The 22,503-nt window shown below is 44.7% G+C and overlaps 1 long non-coding RNA gene across 1 annotated transcript in view; it reads right to left on the reverse strand.

Annotated features, from left to right (window-relative positions):
- The window catches only part of LOC147708539 (uncharacterized), a 143,399-nt gene that overhangs the window by 12,188 nt on the left and 108,708 nt on the right, over nt 1–22,503 (reverse strand). Inside the window, exon 2 of the long non-coding RNA XR_015296646.1 lies at nt 11,881–11,956. This is a non-coding gene — a long non-coding RNA (uncharacterized LOC147708539). The remainder of the gene's footprint in view (nt 1–11,880; nt 11,957–22,503) is intronic.

Below are 22,503 nucleotides of genomic sequence, written 5' to 3' on the forward strand. Positions count from 1 at the left end.
TGGACAGTGTTGGCAGCCATATTGGGTGGGTGATGTTGCAACTGCAAAGGACTTAGACGCATAGCCAAGTTTGGCGGCCATATTGGGTGTGTAGTGTTATAACAAGGTCATGGTCCTCATAAAGGGAAGTGGCCTATATGAAGAGAGGGGGGGGCGCCTGATTTGCAGTATGTGTCAAGTCAACTAGAGAGGGAAGTGTTCCATATATTATTATGGGTGGTATATGTAGTTGAGGGCCGTGGTCCTCCAATTGGAAGGTGACCTATATGGACAAAGGGGAGCCTAATCTATGGTATTTATACTGGGTGACTGGATTAAAAGGGGCCATATGCCTCACAAGGTAGAAAGTTGGATGTGGTAGGTCAGTTAAAATAACATATCTAGATGGTGGTTTTTAGGGACCTGTGGTCCAATGTGGTCTTGTCTGGTCCCAAGTAGACACATATGGAGTGATCAAGTGTAGAGAGGGATATTCATGAACAGTTGAGTTCAGCCCAAGGAATGTCATCGTTCAGACCTCGTGTATGTGAGGACAGTTTGAAAACCCAATTTTGCTCTTTTCTCAAAAAGTGCCTCTTTGGACATGTGTGGGAATGCTTCCAGAATAGTCCATGATAGATCATTGATGGTGTGGTGTGGTCAGCGAAATGTGTGTAAAGTGTTGTGTTGTTTTTTTTACATCTGATGTTACTTCTATGTTCTGCCCTTCTGATTTTTACTAGGTGGGTGGCCATGCCTATGTATTGTAACTGACAGGGGTAGGAGATGAGATAGATACAATTGCATGTATTGCAATTGGTGTGTCTGTTTTGGTACCATCTTAGAGTGTCGGTAACAATGATGTTTTTTGAAGCTTTCGTAAGGAGGAAGATGGTGCAATGCCAGCATGGAAAATGGCCTATAACTGGTGGCAAGTTCCATAGGGTATTGGTGACTGCAGGAGGTATCCATTTTGGTCTGGTGTTAATGAGTAGATCTTTTAAGTTTTCTGTTCATTTGAAGGCAAATGTGTGGTCTTCTAGTTGGAGGATACTCCAGTTTTGATGATGGCTCATTTTATCATATTGGACTCTGGAGTGATGGTGGGCACACAGGTCACGTGGGCAGTGTTGTTTTTAGGTTGCCCTTCCAATAGTGACATTCTATTGGTGTTGTGTGCTCTTTTTTGTGCCTGATCGATTTGTCTAATGGGATATTGTCTTTTTGACAGGGCAGTTGTGAGTGCAGCTGCCTGTGTTTTAAAGTCCCCCACATTGCTGCAGTTAAGCCTTATGCGTAAAAACTGTCCATGGGGAGGTTCTTCCTAAGGGCCTTTGGATGGAAGCTGGTGTACAGTAAAGTGCTGTGACTATCGGTTTGTTTTTTAAAGATGATGCTCTCTAGTCTGCCTTGTCTGCGTTGGATCTGGAGGTCTAGGAAAGGTAGCTCTGTGTCCGGGCTGTTAGCCATAAATTTCAGGTATGGGTTCAGGCTATTAGCCCAAGTGAGAAAGTTGGGGATGAGAAGCGCATCTCCTGTCCAAAACACCAGGATATCATTGATGTAGCGACGCCCAAGAGAGATTTTCTCGGTGTAGGAGTTGGTGGTATTGAGTTCGAGCCTTGCCTCGAAGTCTGACATGCAGAGACATGCCAGACTTGGGGCAAAGGTACTCCCCATGGATGTACCTTGGGTCTGATGGTAGATTTTCTCTTCAAACTGAAAATAAATTTCAGTTAGAGCAATGCGTGCACACTCAATAATGAAGCTTATGTGCATTCTAGTTGTCTAGGTAGTATTGCGAAGGATTTCCTCCACCACCTCAAGTGTGGCCAGTTGAGGTATATTTGTATGTAAAGCCAATGATATGAGGATGTCAGGATGGATCCCCTCTTGGTTGCTGGTCTCAATTAAATTGAGGATATCCCTGGTGTCCTGCTGGGTGTGTTTTGGACCAGGGGTTTGGAAGAAATGGTTGCAGAACTTTGAGGGTGGTTCCAGGACTGACCCTATGCTTGAAACTACGAGTCTCCCGGGGAGGGGGTGGGGTTGGACCCTCTTGTGGATTTTAGGGGGGGCGTAGAACTAGGGCATTTTGGAGGAGTCATTGATCAGGAAGCCCGCTTCATGCTTTGTGATCTACCCCTGATTAAGCGCTGCGGTCACCATCAGTTTGATGCATGTGGAGAGACCTGGTGTCAGGTCCTCAGTGAGGTGGTTATAGTAGCGGGTGTTACTGAGTTGATATAGACATACTGTTCTATAATCTGAGCTGGACATGATTACGATGGCCCCTCACTTGTCCGCTTCTTTGATGGTGATGGATGGGTCTGATGCCCAGGTTTTTATAGCCTCGGATTCCAATCTAGATGTATTGGAGAAATATGTCTTTTTTTTGTTTTCCATTGATTTCTTTCCATACTGCTTTTTTAAAGGTCAGCACCTCTGGTGGTACCATCCTGGCATTTGGAGTAAACTTGGAGGGTTTTCAAAGGCCTGAGTCCCCGGGCGGAGAATCCTTGCCAAAATATTTGAATGGTTGCAAAGATATTAGTCCAGGTACACAAACTTGACAATCAGTAGGTGGAAGATTAGAAGCAGAAGAGTGTGTAGCCTTAATCTGTATGAGAGTATAGGCAATTGATAGGTACATTTACAAAATGTGGCAGTAGAAAGGCAAAGCAAAATAACTCTGCCCGTTCAGGGAAGCAATGGACTGCCTGTGAGTATTCGCTGCCCGGAGAAAATTGGTGACCTGATGGGAAGAAGATTCCCGCCAAGGAAAGATGGATGGATGAACTCAATTAGTGCAGCTGTTCAAAAGAAACAACGGGTAGAAAAAGGATCCTCATATTGCATTAGATAGCCTAGAAGGCACAGTGAACACTCTGTACCCATGTAAGGTATAGCCGAGTGTGGGAAATAGGGATGTTGGTTGCCTGGGATGTGAGCCTGGTCAAACAACAACCACAATCCATTGCAGGGCGAACCAGTAAAAGGCACTAAACTGTGCTTAACCCTGGGTAGCTAGGCACAAAAAGCAGTTAGGCTTAACTTAGAGGCAATGTGTAAAGTATTTATGAAGCACACAAACAGCAATAAAGTGAGAATTCCACACAAGAAAAAAACCACACCAATTTAGAAAGATTGTCTAAATTTTAATAAATAATTAGACACCACACAATGGCAAAAATCCAATCAGTAGAACAGGAGTGATGAATTTGTAATGCTTTTAGTAAAAGCTAGCACCTAAAAGTTAATCGCTGGGCCACCCCCTTTACATCTATTGCCTCTGGTCTAAGACCTCGGAGTTTATCTGTGGGTCCCGAAGCCAGCATGTCAACCCGCTCTGGCAAAGCTCTGAGGGGCGGCGGAGAAAATGCCTCAGGGGGTACTACGATGATTGGCACTATGGACAAATTCATTACCAGGGTGGCCGCCGTCATTGAAAAGGAGATTGCAATGACGGAACGCCGCCTCTCACTAGACTTCCTCCCTTCCAAACGCTCTTCCCTGGGAGCTGCGGCACATGTTTTGTCCCCAACTTCCTCCATCTCCACCGCACCTCCGCCTGGGACCCTCTCTGGGGAGCCACATATTGTAGCGCTAGAGGCTGGAATAGACAGGATAGAAAGTCTGATATCTGATTCTCTCCCCACCAGTCCTTGTACTGTGGTAGCAGAGTCCCGCCCCGCTCATCCCATAGTCAGCTCTCCCGGCATCATGTCTCAATCCGGTTCTAACGTTCCTACACCCGACCTAAAACCACTGTCCCAGATTCGATCTACCCGGGTGCATAGGAAAAGGAAAAGGGCGACCAGCATTCGGAAGGGTTGCTACTCCACGCTCTATAAGCGTCCTAGGACCCAGCCCCAAAGGGGTCCTACACACTCAGACTCCGGAGGGCCTGAATCACCTGGGAACCCCATCCCCCCACAGCTTGCAGCCGACACCCTGCAACCTCCCCCCTTGGTCCCGGCAATACTTGTTCCAGTAAACGAGGGCCCCTCACTCGAGCTCCTCGAGAAACTGGTAAAGTCTCTGCTTGTACCACTCATTGACCAAGTTAAGAGTCTGGGGGATAGGCTTTACAGATTTGAACAGGTTACCAGGGACAATTTTTTCTCCCTGAAAACCTTGTTTAAACTTCAGCCAAAGCTTAGTGAGGACAACACAGACAGGAATGCTGGAAAAGGGGTTTCAGTGAGCCAACCATTGGGAGATCAGTCGACACTGCCAGCTAATCCACTAGCTACCGGGAATGCTCCTACTCCAGCTTCCCAGGCCGGTGCGAGGCAGGCAAGGCCGAGTGTTTCCACTCATGCTGCTCAAGTGCATGCTACTCCCTCCCCAGCAGTGATAATTCCCGTGCTTAATCCTGCCCATAAGAAGCAACAGAAGGGAGGGACTGGTTCAAACTCTCAATCCCTGGCTGCTCCACTCGCTAAAGCCAGCGGAGTAGCCATAACCTCTAAGACTAAACCCACCACCTCTCCGCCTAAAAATCCCTCCCCAGTGGCCATTCCGCAGAAACCGACACGTAAGTGCCCCCCGGTTAACCTCCCCCCTGAGTGCCACCCGTATGTTGTTGTCCTTACCAAAGTTCCCCCCCTAAAAGATACTCAGAAGGAAACTCACCAGGCGCTAAAGAACAAGGTCATCCACTGGCTGAAAACCAATAGACCCCTTCCATTGGTCGTGGATGGCCTGATTCTTGGCGTACGTAGTGTGGGCTGGATCGGACACGGGAAAAAACCTTTTGAGGGTGACTGTGTGGTGGTCAATTTCCAAGACACAAGAGCTGCCCATTCAATATGCTACCAAGAGCGACCCGTGGCCGGCGCAGGTGTTGATACAGTTGATCTATTATTCTTCTACCCGCGGCCGGTCTCGATTATCCCTTTCATCCATACCGGGCCCCTTCTCCAAAACAACGACCATGGCCAATTTTTCCCAGGAACTACTGTACCGCAGTCGCATACAGTTCCACCACTACCGAACTGGGGCTTCTGGGGCTGCTGACTTCGTGACGCTCCTGAGGAGACCTTGGTGACTTGGATTCCCGGTGTCGAGTCCCCCCTTTCTGCCAAAATTTATAGCCCTCCGGTCACATCAGAAGATCAGGTCATTGTCGAGACTTCAGGGGTACCAGGGGAGGTGAGGGCACCACTTGACCCTTCAGTTGGCTCTCCAGCTGCGGGTGTTGTGGACTTATTTGCTCCTGCCGAGACCTGTAGCATTGCGGCTGTGGCGGACCCACTCATTAGGGTTTTCAGCTGGAACGTAGCAGGCCTCGAGAGAAAGCTGGCATTGCCCGACTGGAACTCGCTTGTGGAGCAATACTCCATATGCCTGTTCCAGGAAACCTGGAGCAAGGAGCCCCTACACAAGGCAGGATACTCTACCCACTATTTACCAGCTGTCCACTCAGAAACTGGTAGGGGTCGCCCTTCAGGCGGCCTCCTCATCTGGGTGACTTCTGAACTTAACTGTAGGGTGGTGGAGCGGGATACTTAATGCCCGGACCTCCTCAACATTTCCCTGAAAAACCCTCAGGGTCGAGTCATTCTAAACATCTTCAATATTTATGCCCGAGGCACGAAGGGGGGTAGAGAATCCCCAGTTATAGCTTGCCTGGAAGCCCTGCTTCGTTCGTCACCACACAAGCATTGCACTCTGGTGGCGGGCGATTTTAATTGCACCTTTGAGCCCCTGGGCCCCGAAATTTTACAAGATCAAGAGGAACACGACAATAGGTGGGGGATACCGTCCTTAGAACTCAGCCCAATCAAAAAGTGGACAGAAGTGGCCCTCCAGATTAACTCCATAACTATGGAGTTTGGTCTGAGGGCCGCTAATGGCAGGACTGGTTCTGATAAAGCAGGAGCCCATACTTACAACAGGCCTGGACATACGTCAAGAATTGATTATTTTCTTCTTGACGTAAATTTGTGGAGCATGGTAAATGATATGGTGATCTTGCCTTCCGTGGAGAGTGATCACAATCTCCTCTCGCTCACATTGTCCCATAGGTGGTTATCTGGCACTGAGAGTAAAACCGCTTGCAATCTCGCCCCGGATTTGACAGCAGTCTCCAACTGTGGACGACGATTAAAGTGGGCAAAGCTGTCGCTCTCAGAGGAGAAAACCACTGCCATAAGGCAGCTTCTTACCACAGCTTTAGATAACCTGGACTCCTGCGAGGATGGGTTGTTGGAGGTGACTATTAGGTTCTGCACCCTAACTCAGGCTATCAGTGACCTTTTCGTAGTCCCAGCTAGTACCAACAGAAGGAAACCCCGTACACGGGCTAGACAGGGCTGGTTTAACCAGAAGTGCAGGGAGGCAAAGTCACTCCTTATTGAAGCAGTTAAATATAAAATACCCATTAGGACCAGGGCGGCTAGAAGGCACTATTCCCTCTGCCAAAAAAATGCTAAGAAGGAGTGGGAGGACATCTACTGGCAGGACCTTTTGGCAGCCAGCCAAGGGAAAGATGCTAAAGGCTTTTGGGAAATAGGAATCGTCCCGAGGATACACTGAGGACCTGCAGCATTAATGCCCAGACATAGTTTACCCACTTTCAAACACTCTATTCCGCCATCGAAGGCCCACTTAATGATCCCTTCATCCTTCCGCCATACACCTTAGATAGAGACCTGGACTTGTTTTCTGTACAGGATGTCACAAAGCAGATTAAAACCCTGGTGCCATTAAAAGCAGCTGGCCCGGACGGTCTCCCAGGAGACATTCTCTGAGCCTACTCAAAAGAATGGGGGGTACTGATCTCGGCCCTTCTTAACGCAATCATCGAGGGAGGATCTGTGCCAGACTCCTGGAAAGGGGCCGTGGTAGTCCCAATTTTCAAAAAGGGCTGCCGGGACTTACCTGGGAACTATAGGCCCATAAGCCTAATAGACTCGAGTCAGAAACTGGCGGGGAAAGCTATTTTGGGGAGGATCTTACAATGGGTGGATGACAACCACATTCTGTCTGACATGCAAGCCGGGTTTCGTTCAGGAACCGGAACTATTGAACAAGTGTTCAGGCTCCTGTTATTGTACTGGAAGGTGGTGGAGCTAGGCAAAGGCAGTCTTTACCTGGCCGTTATAGATCTGAAGACTGCCTTTGACCTGGTTCCCAGGGAGGAACTCTGGAGGGTGTTGTATGGTCTAGGGATGCCCCCGTACATCTTAAACCTTCTCATTAAATTGCATAATGCCACCTATGCCCAGGTTAGATGGGGTCTGAATGGGGAAAAGACCGAAAAGATCAGGGTCGAGAGGGGAGTGCGGCAGGGCTGTGTTCTGGCTCCCACCCTATTTTCCCTCTACATCAATGGGGTGGTAGAGCACCTGCTCGGCGAACCAGCAGACGCCCCCACTTTGGGAGGCGTAAAAATTCCAACACTGCTGTTCGCCGATGACACCCTCCTCATTTCGAAAACCCCCCAAGGACTCCAGAAACTCCTGAACCGCTTCCAGGACTTTTGCACCATCAGAGGATTAGTCATCAATGTGGACAAAACCAAGTATTTAGTCATTCACCCCCCTCGTAAACTTGGCCGTCCCCACATTTTGAACTCCACCCCCCTTGAAAGAGTGGCAGAATTTGACTACCTGGGAATCCGCTTAAGTGATGCGATGAGCTGGTCCGCCCACATCAACAAAATGACAATCGGTCATAAAAGGGTGGGGGGGGCCCTCCTCAAGGAGTACAGCAATTCAACCAAACAATGTGTTGCTCCATTAATAGATATTTACAAAGCCCGAGCTGTATCCGCGTCACTTTACGGAGCCAAACTGTGGGGCCTAGGTAAATTGGAATCTCTGAGCAAGGCCGAGAACAAATTCATTAAAGACCTCCTTGCCATCCCGATGAGTACCCCGACAGTCCCGGTCTTAATGGATGTAGGCTGCAAAGCAATTGGGGACCAGGCACGCCTTCACCCTCTCTTGCTTTGGGCTCGCCTGTGGAGGGTTCCGGAGTTAAAATCCTACGCTGACGGGTTAGCAGAGGTGATGCGCTCTGTTGGTTGGCAGAAGATTAAATGGCTTAGGGACATCAAACAACTTCTAGGGGATCTAGGTCTGGAATCCTGTTGGCTCAGCCACTCCGCCCCCCCAAAGGAGTCCCTAAAAAAACTATATTGGGAATGGGTCTTGGCGAAGCGCATCAGCAACCAGCAGCACTGCAATGCCACCGCAGCTTTTTTGTTAATAAAAGATGTTGTTGCCTTCGAGCCCTACATGGATTTAATTACCATCGCCATGGACCGGTCTTCGTACATTAAATTTCGATTAGGAACCCTACCCCTTGCCGACCTTTGCTCCAGGTGGAACAAGTCCCAGCCAGCATCACGCCATTGTGCCCTATGTTCTGACAAACCAGAGACTGTGCCACATTTTCTTTTCGAATGTCCGGACTATGGGCGCCCTAGATCACGATGGCTTAAACCAATTTGCAGAGAACTGGGCACTCGCCAGCATACGGTCGCCCTCCGGATTCTATTAACCAATACAGCCCCTCCCATTGTCTGTGCCGTTTCCAAGTTTTTAAAATGGGCTTGGTTGATTCGACTAAAAAGACTGTCCATATCAATTTAATTCTGTCTTAGCTAATTTATTCTAATCAATTGTGCTTTTATTCTTTTTATTCTTAATGTACAGTCACATTTTTCGACATGCTGTTTTATTCTTTGTAATGCTTTTATGATATATGCATATCGAAATAAAGCAATCAACCAACCAGTGGTCCTTCTTCATGGCAGAGTATCCACAGGCCCATACGTGTACTGAAGAGATGTTGTCTGATGTCCCTGTTTCACACCTTGGTGCCCTGGTTCTGTAAGGTGGGAGAGGCTTCTAGACAGTGGTTTTATAATGCATAGAATTTCCTGCCTCCACTGCCCTGGCTCCAAGTTGACCAAAGTGACAATTTGAGGTAGTTAGGCTCTTTGTGTGAAGGTAGAGTACAGGCTATTCAATGGCAAGAGGAGCTGGACTCTGCTCCGCCTCTTCATCCCGCCATCAGATGGCCCATTTAGGCACACCTAATCCCTCTACTGTATGACTGTCTGGGAGGAATTCACCAAGACTGTCAGTTACACCCAGTCATGTGACCCAGGCCAGGCTTTTTTCACAAAAGGGTTAAGGGCAAAAAATTGGCAACTTCCTAAAAGAGGATATTTTTAAATTGTGATCAAAAAAACAACTTTATCAATTAATAGGGCTTTTCATTACACGTCAAAAGACACCAAACATGATATAACAACCTGCTCCTATTTGGAAATGAGTCTAATAAATGTGATAAGGAATTTCCAATGTTATCCTATGAGAGGGGTAGGTGTCACAGTAGTGAAAAATGAAATTAGGAGTTTTTTACTACCAGGACTTGTAAAACTTAAAAGTACCCGTCTAACCTTTTAGTTACACAGCACCCTGTCCTATGGGCTACTTAGGTCCTACCTTAGGGGTGACGTATATGTACTTAAAAGGGAGAGGAAGGCTTGGCCAGGGGGTTTTAATGCCAAGTCGATATAGCAGTTAAAACTGCACTCAGCCTGCAGTGGCAGCCCTGGGACATGGTTTAAGATGCTTCTTAAGTGGGTGGCACTATAAGTGCTGCTGGCCCACTGGTAGCTTGTAATTTATAGATCCTGAGTATATGGTACATGTCTCTACAATCATGTTTAAATGAGAGAGCACAAGCACATTCACACTGGTTAGTAGTGGTAAAGTGCACAGAGCCCTAAGGCCAACATAAATAAATTCAATAAAAAGTGGAAGGAAAAAGGCAAAACATCATCCCCTGGCCTGAACTGCAGTGGAAATACTAATTATCATCATTCAAAAAGTATAGATATATGCACATCTGATATGTGCTTAGAGTGGTTTTACCAAGGGGGACAGACCACCCGGAATTTTCACAGCTAAGGAATAGACTGTTGGACAAATTTATGCTCCGAAAGGCCATGTCACTGTCCTATAAGAAACTTCTCAATAATATTCAAGATGTCTTGAAACAGTTAAGGGAGCAGTAGGAGCAGGAGGTGGGAGGCTTAGAGAATGGAGAGTGGGAGTAGCGGGCCATATGCTCAGAGTTTAGACTAACCCAGCTACAGATCATTCATTGCTCCTATTATGCCGGAACGACAATGATAAATATGGTCAGGACAGGAGACACAAATTGTCTCTATGACTGCGGACAGACAGGTACTTTTTTCATGTCCTCTGGGATTGCCCAGTACTGCAGGAATACGGGATGGTGGTTGTGTAGTTCCTGCATGAGATAGGAGGTGAGGGCAAAAGTGTCTTCACAAAGCAATGTTTCTAAATATTTGGGGAGATACAGACATCAACAGGGCGCAGCAGACATGGATGACAGTGGGTCTGGTAGTGGCTAAAATAAATATTGCAAAGCTATGGGGAGCCAGGAAGGCCCCAGACCTAGAGACATGTAAACATGATATGGATTAGTGCAGGATTGTGGAGTGGGTGGTCTATGAGGGTATGTTATAAATGCTTCTAGAGCACAACCAATACCCGTGGGTGTCAAGGTGCTAAGCTCATAGTGATCTGATATGATGCCTGATGAGTTCCTTGATTTGCAAATAGCTATGTTTCCAACAGCCTTCCTGACGAGAGCATGGTTCTGATTTGGAGAGGAAGAAGGGTCCACTCTTTAGCTGTTGATATGACCAAGCTTCTTCAACTCAGTTTGAGAGACTAAATCTGTTGGTCTATAATTTATTGGTGGCTATGAATCGGAGCATTCTTCTTTGTCTATACTATTTAAAGGAGTTCTGCAGAAAAACAGGACCACTGCCATGAGGGTCCTATGGGTCAGGCATAGTACCTTAGATTTCACACGCTGTCTAACTGGCAACCAGTGAAATTTATTGATAACCTTTGAGTTTGAAGAATGTTTAGGTGTCTGCTTTAATATTCTGGCTGCAGTATGTATTCTGTACTACCTGAAGCCTATAGATGCTGATGCTGCATATCAGGAAGACAACATTGCAGTAATCCAGTTTGACAAGCACCAGAGTTGACATTACAGTTTTCCGAGGATTTAAGGGGATGAAAGAAAGGATCTTTTTAAGCATCCTAACTATAAAGAAGGCTGAGAAAGTGACAGCATTTACTTGTACTCTGAAGGTGAGTCTATTGTAAATTACTACTCCTAGATTTTTAGCCTTTTTCACAGAAGTTGGCCCATTTCCTCAGGCCACAAGGCAGGAGGCCATAGGGATGGGTTATTCCCAAACAGAATCACTTACATTTTCCCAGCATTAAGATGGAGACAGTTTTGGCCCATCCATTTTCCAGTTTCTGTCATGTAGTCATGGAAATTACCATCCCCCAAGTTATGGGGAACGTACATAGCTATCACTATCTGAGTATCGTCTACACCGGAGGTGAGTTCCAAACCAAACGACTTTATCATTGCCACCAGCAGTTTCACATAGACATTAAACAATGTAGAATTGAGAGCAGATCCCTGTGGAACACCAAAAGGCAGAGTAAATGGTTCAGAGGTGTACGGGCCAAAGGCTACCATTTGGCCACCATTTGGCTCCTATCTGATAGAAAAGATCATAACAATTTTAAAGCTTAACCTAGAGGTTTCCCCTGGTAATGGAAGACAACTTAGAATGGATGGAAAGCCTATTTAGGATATGTGGAAATATTGACCAGCCTGAGGACAAATGGATAATTTTTAGAGACAATACCGGATGATCGAACAGAGTGAAGAGTGGAGGGGTGGATGGTGGATGGGGAAAGGGTGTGCGAAGATAGAGTGAAATATATGACAATTTATTTTGAAAAATATCACTGCAATTTTAGACACACAATTCCCATTTAAGTATTCCTCACTATAATAAGTTTGATTACTTACCCACATTAAGAAATCGTATCTGGCTTCCCTCTTGCGTCAATGCTTTAGCATCTTCATGATGATTGATTTAACACATCTGGTGTAAAGAAAAAAAGACAGGTGTCATATAATTGCTTAAATCAAGGTGATATGCCATACCTTAAGACTGTCCTTGTTCATTGTTTTAATGTATTTGATGAATTGTAATGAAAACATAAGGCAACACAACTTTCAGGGTTGCAACATAAACTATATTATTCACATTGAGATAGCAATGTTTTAGAACCTATTTAAGTGTGTAGTTGTTGTGAAAAAGTGACACAATTGTTGTTAATATGCTTTTTCCAACTTCAAAACATGCAAAAGTTCACAATACTTTTATTACAGGATGATCACATTCAATCTATTTTGCAACAGGTGTTTACCAGATTTTCAAACAAATTACTTAGCAATCTTAACTAACACTAGCAGTTTGAAATTTGATGCAGATTTTTCAAAACAGAAGTACAAGGGAGTTGCCTTACACAAACATGAAATGTGTGCTCAATTAACCAGTCATGTATTTCACAACCCTAATGTCTCAAACTCTGCTTGTATGAAAATGGTCATTTTTTTATCCGACTGGATCTCAGTTCAAACATTCAGCTATCTTTTTGTAAAATAGATAAACTATACAGTAATGCTCGACAAAATGTGGAAAAATTAAAATTCTTGAAAATGCTTGAAGAAAGTCACCAGTTGTTGTTTGTTGGTCAGTTACATAAGGATGTCTTACATTTCAATGAACTCTAATTAAGAATAACAATATACATCAAATACTTTGAGAGGCAAAACACAATTTTCAAATTTAAATGAACAATAATTTCACTACACAATATATGATATACTTGATGTGAGTTATATGCACATGCACATTAAACTGAAGCTTAGAAACATGTTTATTAATTCAGAAACACTGAACATAGGTCTTGCTACCCTTCATATGATGTTCTATGAGTGAATATTAGAAGTCTAGATCAAGGTAGAATAAGCACTAATGTAGGGAGGTAGCTCTCAAACGACCGCCAAGCTGTATGCATGCTCACACTCGGAATCACTCCACTTATTTTAACTTCGGTTTTCTACTTACTGTAAGTGCTACAAATGCATTTACTTCAATTAAATATTTTACTCTTTACTTCATTTGCATCTATAATTGTTTTGGATTTTGGTCATGATTGATCATTTGGATGACCATGTGTATAAGGACAACAATTTATGCAATGATCTCTACAACAGGAAATAGACATTACAACGCTGGCATCACATCGCAATGCTCTTACAACGCGGTTGTTACAATGACTGCGTTGTTACCACGCAATGCCATTACTACGAAAGTCATTACATCGACTTGCAGTAAACTACGAGCTAACATTTGAAATAGTATAGTTTACTATTCCAACCCCTTCCCTACTGATACATAGGCTGGAGCTGGAATAGTAAATTATACATTTATAATGTCAGCACACTATCTACTGCAAGACGATGTAATGACTTGTGTTGTAATGGCTTCGCGTGGTAACAACGCAGTCATTGTATCCACCACATTGTTATGGCACGCGTTGTGATAACTCATGTTGTAACAAGTCATATTCCTCTGCAACATAAGTTAAACATTCATATTTTAAGTTCAAACATGTGATACTCATTTGTAAGACAAATAATTTGTTGATTCTTTATAAACCAATAGTTAGCATAGTTTGAAAGCGTTAACGACTCTGATCCCACTTGATAACATTTTTAGGTCTAGCTGAACAGTACAGCTGTCTGCAAGACATATTATTGCTTAAAAACAGTGATTCTTTGTCTAAAGTTCTGGAAGGGTTTGAAATGCCTACTTAAGGTGTCCGCTGCCGTTTAGAAAATTAAATAATGGCAGATAATACATACGAAAAAAAGTACAATTGAAATGCTTAAAATGTTCGATAAAGGAGAAGGAATTTAAATTTGGGTGCTAAAAAACTCAAGTTGGTATCCATATTTTAATTTGTGAGAGCAGCACAAGTACAATGAATCTAGTATGAATGATTTGTGGCCTTAATTGAGGCAATGATATATGCCCATAAAAAGAAAGCAGGCGCAGGATCAAAAAAGACAAAATGATATGCTAGCATACAGCATTTCACTTTTCTTTTAGAAATAAAACTACATTTTTAAACACTCCAATGTTCCGATTAAAACCTTTGCATATTTGTTTGTTGACTAATTAGGCAAATAATTAAATTAAATAACCAATGAGAGAGAGACTAACTCTATGTCCTGATAGACCCCTTGATCTGCCAAAGGGTGCTTCTATTTTGTTGTAGAAGAATCCTCATCCACTAATATTCATTAGTGGCATGCTTCATCATAGGGTTCCCACAAAAGATGCTTAGAGCGATACCTGAATTACAGCAGAGCTTGTTTTTCTTTATCAGGGATCAAAACATGCTAAAATGGCCTTAAGGTATCCCTGCCAGGAAGGGTGATATTTATTAATGGGAGCCTTAGGTAAGGTTAAAAAAATCACAAGGTCGGATGAAGAGGGAGACAGTTATGATCTCTCACATTTTGGTATACATGTTTCAACCCTGTTTCAAATGCCACTCAGCGTCAAATGGCTTTCTTCAGGGGTGATAGCTAGATCTCTCTTATATTATCAGGTGTTTGCCAAACATTTGTGTACTTGTGCATTCTATGAGTTGTGATATTGTGCCATAATTTACGGTCTCTGTTATGCTCACCACGTCCTGTAGATAAATATTTGTCATAGTTGTTCATTATATCATAGAGATTTAGAAGAGGGTCCTCTAGTCACACATTCATCACAGTGTCACGCCCGATATGGACCTGAATGGTGTTCTCCAAGCTCTGCATGTTAGCATGTGCAAGCGATCAGGGCTAGATAAATGTCTTCCAGGAAAGGCGCGTCATGCCAGCACACGTGTCATGATGCAGGAGGCATATCATGATGCCAAAGGCATGGCAATAGTGTATTGATTCTGATTGGGGGAAGTTGGATAACTTCATTGTTGCGTGGCCAAACCTAGGTCTATTTATTCTAAAGAGTGGAGCGAGCACTATCTATTCTCCAAGAAGTCAGTATTTGTAAAAGGAGACAGACACATAATTTTCTCATGTCTTCAAGAAATAAACAAAGGATTTGTACTTAATTTCTGTCCACAAACAGTTGTCTTTGTTGTAACACATCTGTTGTCTATTAGTATCCCAGTGATAGGTCCAACTGAGATATATAATTTACATCCTTTTAATATATATGTCAGGTAGTATAAGATTGTCAGGGGTATGTCGTCTGACCCAAGTGTGATAACATGATGGAGCTACATATTGGTTATATTAGAACTGCATTCCAGGGTATTTTATCATTAAGCCCTGATTTGTGGGTTGAAAAGTGGTAAATTCATCTTTGTTCTGTTACAAACAGGATCCTATGTAGGTTTTTTATACCACTACAGGGTTGTTCTGTTATGACCCACCTCCAATCATTTGTTGTGTGTCCTAACGATAAGAAATATTCCTTCATCTTCAAGGTGCTTCATTTACATCGTATGTTGCTTCGATGTTCGCAAAGTCTGGTCAGTTTGTGGGTTTTCTGATAGTCCACATTGTGGGTTATTGACTATGGATGCCCGCAGAACTTGTCAAGTCCCCAACCAGATCACGATTAAATAGAAGGGCAACTACAATATACGGGATGCACCTAGACGTGGCTCACAAGACTTTGCTGGGCACATCGGTCTGGGAGATATCGATTGACTGAACTCACCCCCTTCATGCCCAGCTTTGAAGGTTGTCCTGCGAAAGGGCACATAGCTACAGAGAGAGAGCAGGACACAACACTGTGAGCCTAGTGGCATCCATTTGTGGGATTATCTGTGGGTAGCTGGGCTTGTGATGTCTTCTTGCAGGCAGGGAAGATTCTGTGAGGGTGATGGGTGTTCAGTACGAGGAGCCAGTCAACCAAGCAAGCCAAGGAAATCTGTTTTAGAATTTAGCTGGGATAGGGACCAAACTGGGGATGCTGACTAGGGCAGCTCATAGGAAAATATGACATCTGCCTCTATCAGGAAAAACCAAGCATGGGGCTTATCACCAACGGCTGCTATACTTTCTTTTACGCCGATGCAGTTCCATCCCCTAGAGGCAGTTCCTTAGGGGGCTTGGGAACAAGGATTCATTCAGCTCTGCAATGTTCTGCAAGTAACCTCCCTGTCAATTCCCCAGATGTGTTGGCTGTAGAGTGGATTTTAAAAGCGGAAATTCTACAATCATGTTGTAGAGAGGAATGTAGGAACCCAAGTGCTGAATATTCTGGATGATTTCCTGACTGATCTTTGGGGTGACAGGGAGCATATTGCACCGGTTGATCTGAGCATACCTTCAACAGGCCTGGTAATAACTGCCTTATTTACTATTTCTTTATTAGCCTGAAGAACTGGTAGTATCTTCAGGACATGGCAGTTCTCAAAAGGGTAGACAGCTACCACAATGCCCTTTGCTTGACTAGGCTCCCTTGCTAACACCCTGATAGCCTAGGGTCATCCCCAAATAGGAAATGTTGAACTTTCCAATTAAAGCAAGGCCATTAAATGGGGATGAGACAAGAGACATCCTGAACTCGTGGAGGCAGTGAACTCTATGGCGACACAGCGTAGATCTATTGAATAATCTTGCCCCAGAAGAGAAAGGGCTGTTTCTGGCAACAGCCCATGTCTTTCTTTAATAACATAAGAGAATTGTTGGCCCATGACAGAAAATGACAGAAAAAAGAAAGAATTAGAAATGGGCAAGAAGGACTGGGAAGACTCTCTCTGGGACGAGCTTTCCTTTCCTCTGGCATCAAAGGATAATGTAAGATTTTGGGCCAAATTGGCTTTGCGACCCAATGGTGGGCAGAGATCTGTGGAATACATTGTACAATCAAAGGAATGAGTTTCCCATTTTAGCAATTAATATTCCTGTCTGGATAATCCGGAATGGGTTTATGTGGATCCCCAGCTGGTGGAAAAACTCAAGGACCATAAAATCTAGAGGTTACCCTTCGTGGCCAGAGGAGGCCATTAGCTCCATGTCACTAAAGAAGGCACCTAGTCCAAGCCATACCCCAAATGAGCTCTACAAACGTAACCTGGTTGCCTTGGGATGTTATCTGAACCATTTCTTGAATGCCTCCTGACGGTTGGCAGAAGTTATTCCAATTCACAAGAAGGGCCAGCACAGTCTACAGATATGATTAGTCTTCACGACACCTCTTAGAAGATCTTTTGCAAACAAATACTTTATCACATTTTAGAGTGAGTGGATAGGTGACAATAACATACTATCTGAGGTCCAGGCAATTTTCAGGAGTGGAATAAGTACAGTAGATCAGATCTTCCACTTCAACTGTCTCTTCTGGAAAACTGTGTCGATAAGCAGGAGACAACTCTCTCAACTTCATTGACCTTCTCGCAGCCTTCACCGTAGTTCTTAAGGACATGCTCTGGACAATACTAGATAGGATGTGCATGCCTTCTAATTTATTGGCTATTCTGGCGAGGTTGCTTGAGGAGAACTATGCCTTTGTCAGATGGGTGGATAAGGGGCAGTTCAACCTTCCCATAAGCATCTGGAAAGGAGTCAGGCAGAGATGTGTACTGGCTTCCACTCTGTTCTCCCTCTATGTAAATGACGTTGTGAGGAGATTGGTCAGAGATGGTTGATATGCTTCTAGGGTGGGTGCCAGGAGAGTACAGACTCTGCCCTTTGCGGACAACACTCTCCTGATTTCCAAATCATGGTGAGGTTTAAAGCAGTTGGTGGATGATTTGTATACTTTCTTTTTGGAGCAGGGAATAGAACTAAATAGCGTGAAAACTAAATTCATAGTCGTTAACCCTGCTAGAGCCAAACAAATTGTTGGACTGTAAACTCTGTTGGAACAGCTTCAATAGAGCAGGTATACAATTTGTTTTATTTTTTTTAAACATAGTTTTATTGATTTTTCTTAAGAGAACATAGACATCTCAGTACAATGTTGCATATCATATATAGCCATATACATGTTGAGGGTGCCATCTATCAATATCTATGCTGCTATCAAATTGGGGCCTAGTACCCTGTTTCAGTTCACATCTATCAAAGAGATACTGTTAACATATATAGCCTATAAAAGCGGTATAAACAGTGGTATAGTCCACATCAGTACTGTCTGATATCATATCCATACATGGAAGCAAATATCTTTGCTATGACTAAGTATGAACAATGATCTTAAAAAACGCAACCCCAACACCCGCCAGCCCCATCCCTCCGATCCCATGTACATTCAGAAAATCATAAATACATTATTACGAACATTGCAGGCTCTTGTAATACTAATGCAGTTGTATACAAAGCCGCTTCATGTCATGCATCATTCGGGGAATGTTCGTCCTATTGTGCGGTCAACTGTGTGAGTCCAAGGGTTGACTGATTAATGTCTACTGCTTTGAGGGCTTCTAGAAGAACACCCAAGTCCAACACCATTGGAGTCTTGCGTAATACTCTAAGTTCCTCTCTGTTTAAGGCAGCACTCTCTGCACTACCCCCAATGCAGTAGTTCAGTGTGCCAGGTAAATATAGTGGGGTGGTTCCCGCGACTTCCATCGCATGGTGATGACACGTATCGCTAAAATAAGTGCCAAGTCTATAAATCGGTATTGTACTTTATGTTTGGACACCTGTTTATGTAGGCCTAAAATACATTCCTCTACGGTGTTTTGAGTTTCAAGGTGTGTGACCCCTCCGACTATGTGCTAACATTGTCCCAGAATCCCCGCACTTTCCGGCATGTCCATAACATATGCAGCAGGTTCGCTCCCTCCTATAAACATCTCGGACAGCAATGCTGTGTTTGTGGTTTCATTTTATCTAGTTTATGGGGAGTAAGGTAGGCCCGGTGGAAGACCACGGTCTGAATAAATTTGAACTTCGCATTCCTGGAGGCTTTTTTCGGGTGTTCAAGAACACTCGTCCATTCTTTGTCTTCTAATTCCCTGTCTATGTCCCCAGCCCATGCCGCCGGTAATGAATCCAGAGCAATCGTTGTATGGGAGCGCAAACCAGTATAGAGCCACTTAATAAGGTGTCTGCCTCTGCCCGTATAGTAAAGAATCTTGACCAGTTCATGTGTGGGGGTTCTTGTCTCCCCGGGGCCCAGTGCATTGTTATATATTGGAACAATGCAGAGTGTAGTAGATATAAGTGCGTCAGGGCTCCCGTTTCATTGACAAAAGTGTCATGATCTAGTAGCATCCCATCCCAAAACAGATCAGCAACTGTACTAACCCCTGCATCCAGCCAAAGTGTTATTCTGCGCTTAGTGAGCCGGCCATCCATCAGTGGGATGCCCAGAAATGGAATGTTACCTGCGTATGCCGTGGGCGCATGTGTATATTGCAGTGCTGCTTTCCAGCATGGGAGCGCCGTGCCTACCAGAGGGGGGAGACCCTTTGGGATTCCACCACCAGGCAGTAAAAGGGTATGTAAGATACCACGATCTATGTCCACCTCTGTATACCCTATGCCGTGCAAGTTACGCCCCTCTGTGCAATATAATAGCCATTGTAATTGACATGTGTAGTCGTATGTGCGCAGGTCCGGAACGCCCAGACACCCCCACACATATCCAATTGCAATTTCTTAAGACTGATACGTTTCCAACCAGAACCCCAGATAAGATCAATGAGTAAGGTGTCCATCTATTTAAACGTAGTTTGTGGTATCATAAGTGGTTGGTTTGTGAAATAATACGGCAGTCGCGGTAGGAATACCTTTTTTGCCAGGGCTGCCCTACCCATGACGGACAGTGGCAGCGTAGTCCAGAAAGCGATACTGGAATGCAAGGCTCTAAGCGCTCTGTTCAGACTTTCATCCAGCATGTCCGTATGGATCCGATATACCTGTATACCTAGATATTTGAATGTATGTTGTGCTACCTGGAGTTTGGAATCCCCAAATTCAATGTCTGTGATCTCTGCATGGTCTGTGAAGAAAAAAGCATGCAACTTTGTAACATTAATGGCTGGGCATGACACTGCTTCAAAATGGTGAAATACCTCGTAGATCGGATCCAGGGGCAATCGGAGATCTTGAAGGTAAAGAATAATATCATCAGCGTATGCAGAAAAAAGATGCGTCATATTTCCTAATGGTATACCCCTTGCAAGGAGATCCTTACGCATCATTATTGCCAGTGGTTCAAGGGCCAGTATGAAGACAAGGGGCGATAGAGGGCAGCCCTGTCTAGTTCCCCTGTGTATGGAATATTCTACTGAGATATTACTACTAGTACAGGCACGAGCTGTGGAAGCATTATATAGGAGCCTCAATCATGCAATGTAGCCCCTTGGAATCCCAAATTTCTCCAGCGCTCGATACATAAACTCCCATTTTATAGAGTCAAATGCCTACGTAGATACAGATATATGTAACCCGCATGAATATATCCCTTCGGGGCTTCCGTCATCAGATAGTGACGTTTTCTAGTGTTCAGCGATGTGCTACGGGCAGGTAAAAACCCTGTTTGGTCTATATGGATGAGTTTGGCCAGAGAGGGCAGTAATCTATTGGCCAACACCTTACTCAGTGTTTTATACTCTGTGGGTAATAGGGACAGTGGACAATAGCTGGCCATATCTGTGGGATCCCTTTCCTCCTTTGGGAGTGATATTACCAATGCTTGTGCCGTGGTGAGTGGTAGAGAGACCCTCTCCAATGCTGTGTTATATAAAACTTCTAAGTGGGGCACCAGGGAATCTGCATACATAGTGTAGAATTTAATTGGCAGACCGTCCAGGCCAGGGGTTTTGTTACGCGGGAGTCCCTTCATGGCTGCCCTAATCTAAGACTGAGTGATGGGCCCTATCAGTTCTTTCTGGGCTGCTGTCGTGATTTGCAGATAAGTGAGAGTGGAAAGAAAAGTCTCTGTGTGAGCCTCTGTACTGGTTGCAGATGCACCATATAGAGGGGCGTAATATTGACAGAAGGCAGTATTTATATCCCCTTGAGTGATGATTCTAACACCTTCCAGAGTATTAACCTAATTTATAACAACCGCTGGAGGAGCATCTCAGATCAACCTGGCAAGCAGAGTCCCGGACTTATCTGCTTCAGTGTGGTTCTGCCGCAAGTATGCCTGATAATCTATGACCCGCAGATTCCAGTAGTTCCGCATGCTTGATTGTAGCTTCCTGTAGTGGAGAACTTTTTGTCCTCATCAGTTATTGTGTCTTATTCTAGCCTACCCATAGTGTGTTCCACCTCCACTAGGTGACTTATGGAGTTCTTGTCTGGCTCCCACAGTCGCAATGATTGCCCTTCCTCTAACAACCACTTTGAATGCATCCCATTCAATCAGCCTATTAGACTCTGTGTTGCTATTTTCTGCGAAGTAATGCTCCATAGTATCTAGCATATAGGTGCGGAATACTGAGTCTTTTTATAGCTGGGACCACATACGCCAGCTGGGTACTGGGGGGGCACCCTGCCCCAAGTGAGGTTATGATCCGAGAAGGTCTTCCGTAGGTATGTGGCTAGGAGCACTTGCATTGCCATCCTGTTAAAACAATATATTCAATCTATTCTCGTGTAGAGTACATGAACGGAGGAATAAAAAGAGTATTCCCTGTGTGTTGGGTGTCGCATTCTCCAGGAATCACATAGTTCCCATCCCTCAGCCCATCTGCCCAGCGCCTCTGCTTGTTTAAATACTCCTGCTCCATGTAGGGGCGGGTGCGATCTATTCAAAGTAACATCCATTACTGCATTAAAATCACCTCCTACAATCCATGGGTGTGATTCCCTCCCCGTCAATGCGATATTTAGCATACCCCAGTACTTATCTTGGTCAAAATTTGGGGCATAGATGTTGCCCAACACCACACGTTGACCATCTAGAGTTCCTCTCACAAATATGTACTGCCCTTGTTTATCTATCCTTTGCTCCAGGGCAAAGAATGGTACAAAAGGGGGTGGTAATGGACGGAGCATCTGAACCAATCAAACACTCACACCCAGTCAAAAGATCTGGGTTTAATCCATCACCGTTCTTTAGCCAACTCTGCCACACCAGTTCAGACATGGCTATATGCAAATCAGTCTGACCCTGTGCCTCATGGGAACAGTCCAGCCCGAACTGCCAAGCCATGCCTTCCCTGGACCGGAAACAAGCTTCCGAAGACCGGTTTCTGGCATTCCAGCCGTCTTCAGCCCGGCTTGCTTGAATCCAGTGGCAAAGTGAACAAGGGACTCACATCTGAGCATACCCTGCCACACTTATGGCGGCCAAAAGCAGTACAAAAGGGGGTGGTAATGGATGGAGCATCTGAACCAATCAAACACTCACACCCAGTCAAAAGATACTGCTTTTGGCCACCATAAGTGTGGCAGGGTATGCTCAGACGTGAGCCCGTTGCTCACTTTGCCACTGGATTCAAGCAAGCCGGGCTGAAGACGGCTGGAATGCCAGAAACCGGTCCTCGGAAGTTTGTTTCCAGTCCAGGGAAGACATGGCTTGGCAGTTCGGGCTGGACTGTTCCCATGAGGCACAGGGGCAGACTGATTTGCATATAGCCATGTCTGAAC

Source organism: Lissotriton vulgaris, chromosome 6, assembly GCF_964263255.1.
Source record: "Lissotriton vulgaris chromosome 6, aLisVul1.2, whole genome shotgun sequence".
In the NCBI taxonomy this organism is placed as follows: domain Eukaryota; kingdom Metazoa; phylum Chordata; class Amphibia; order Caudata; family Salamandridae; genus Lissotriton; species Lissotriton vulgaris.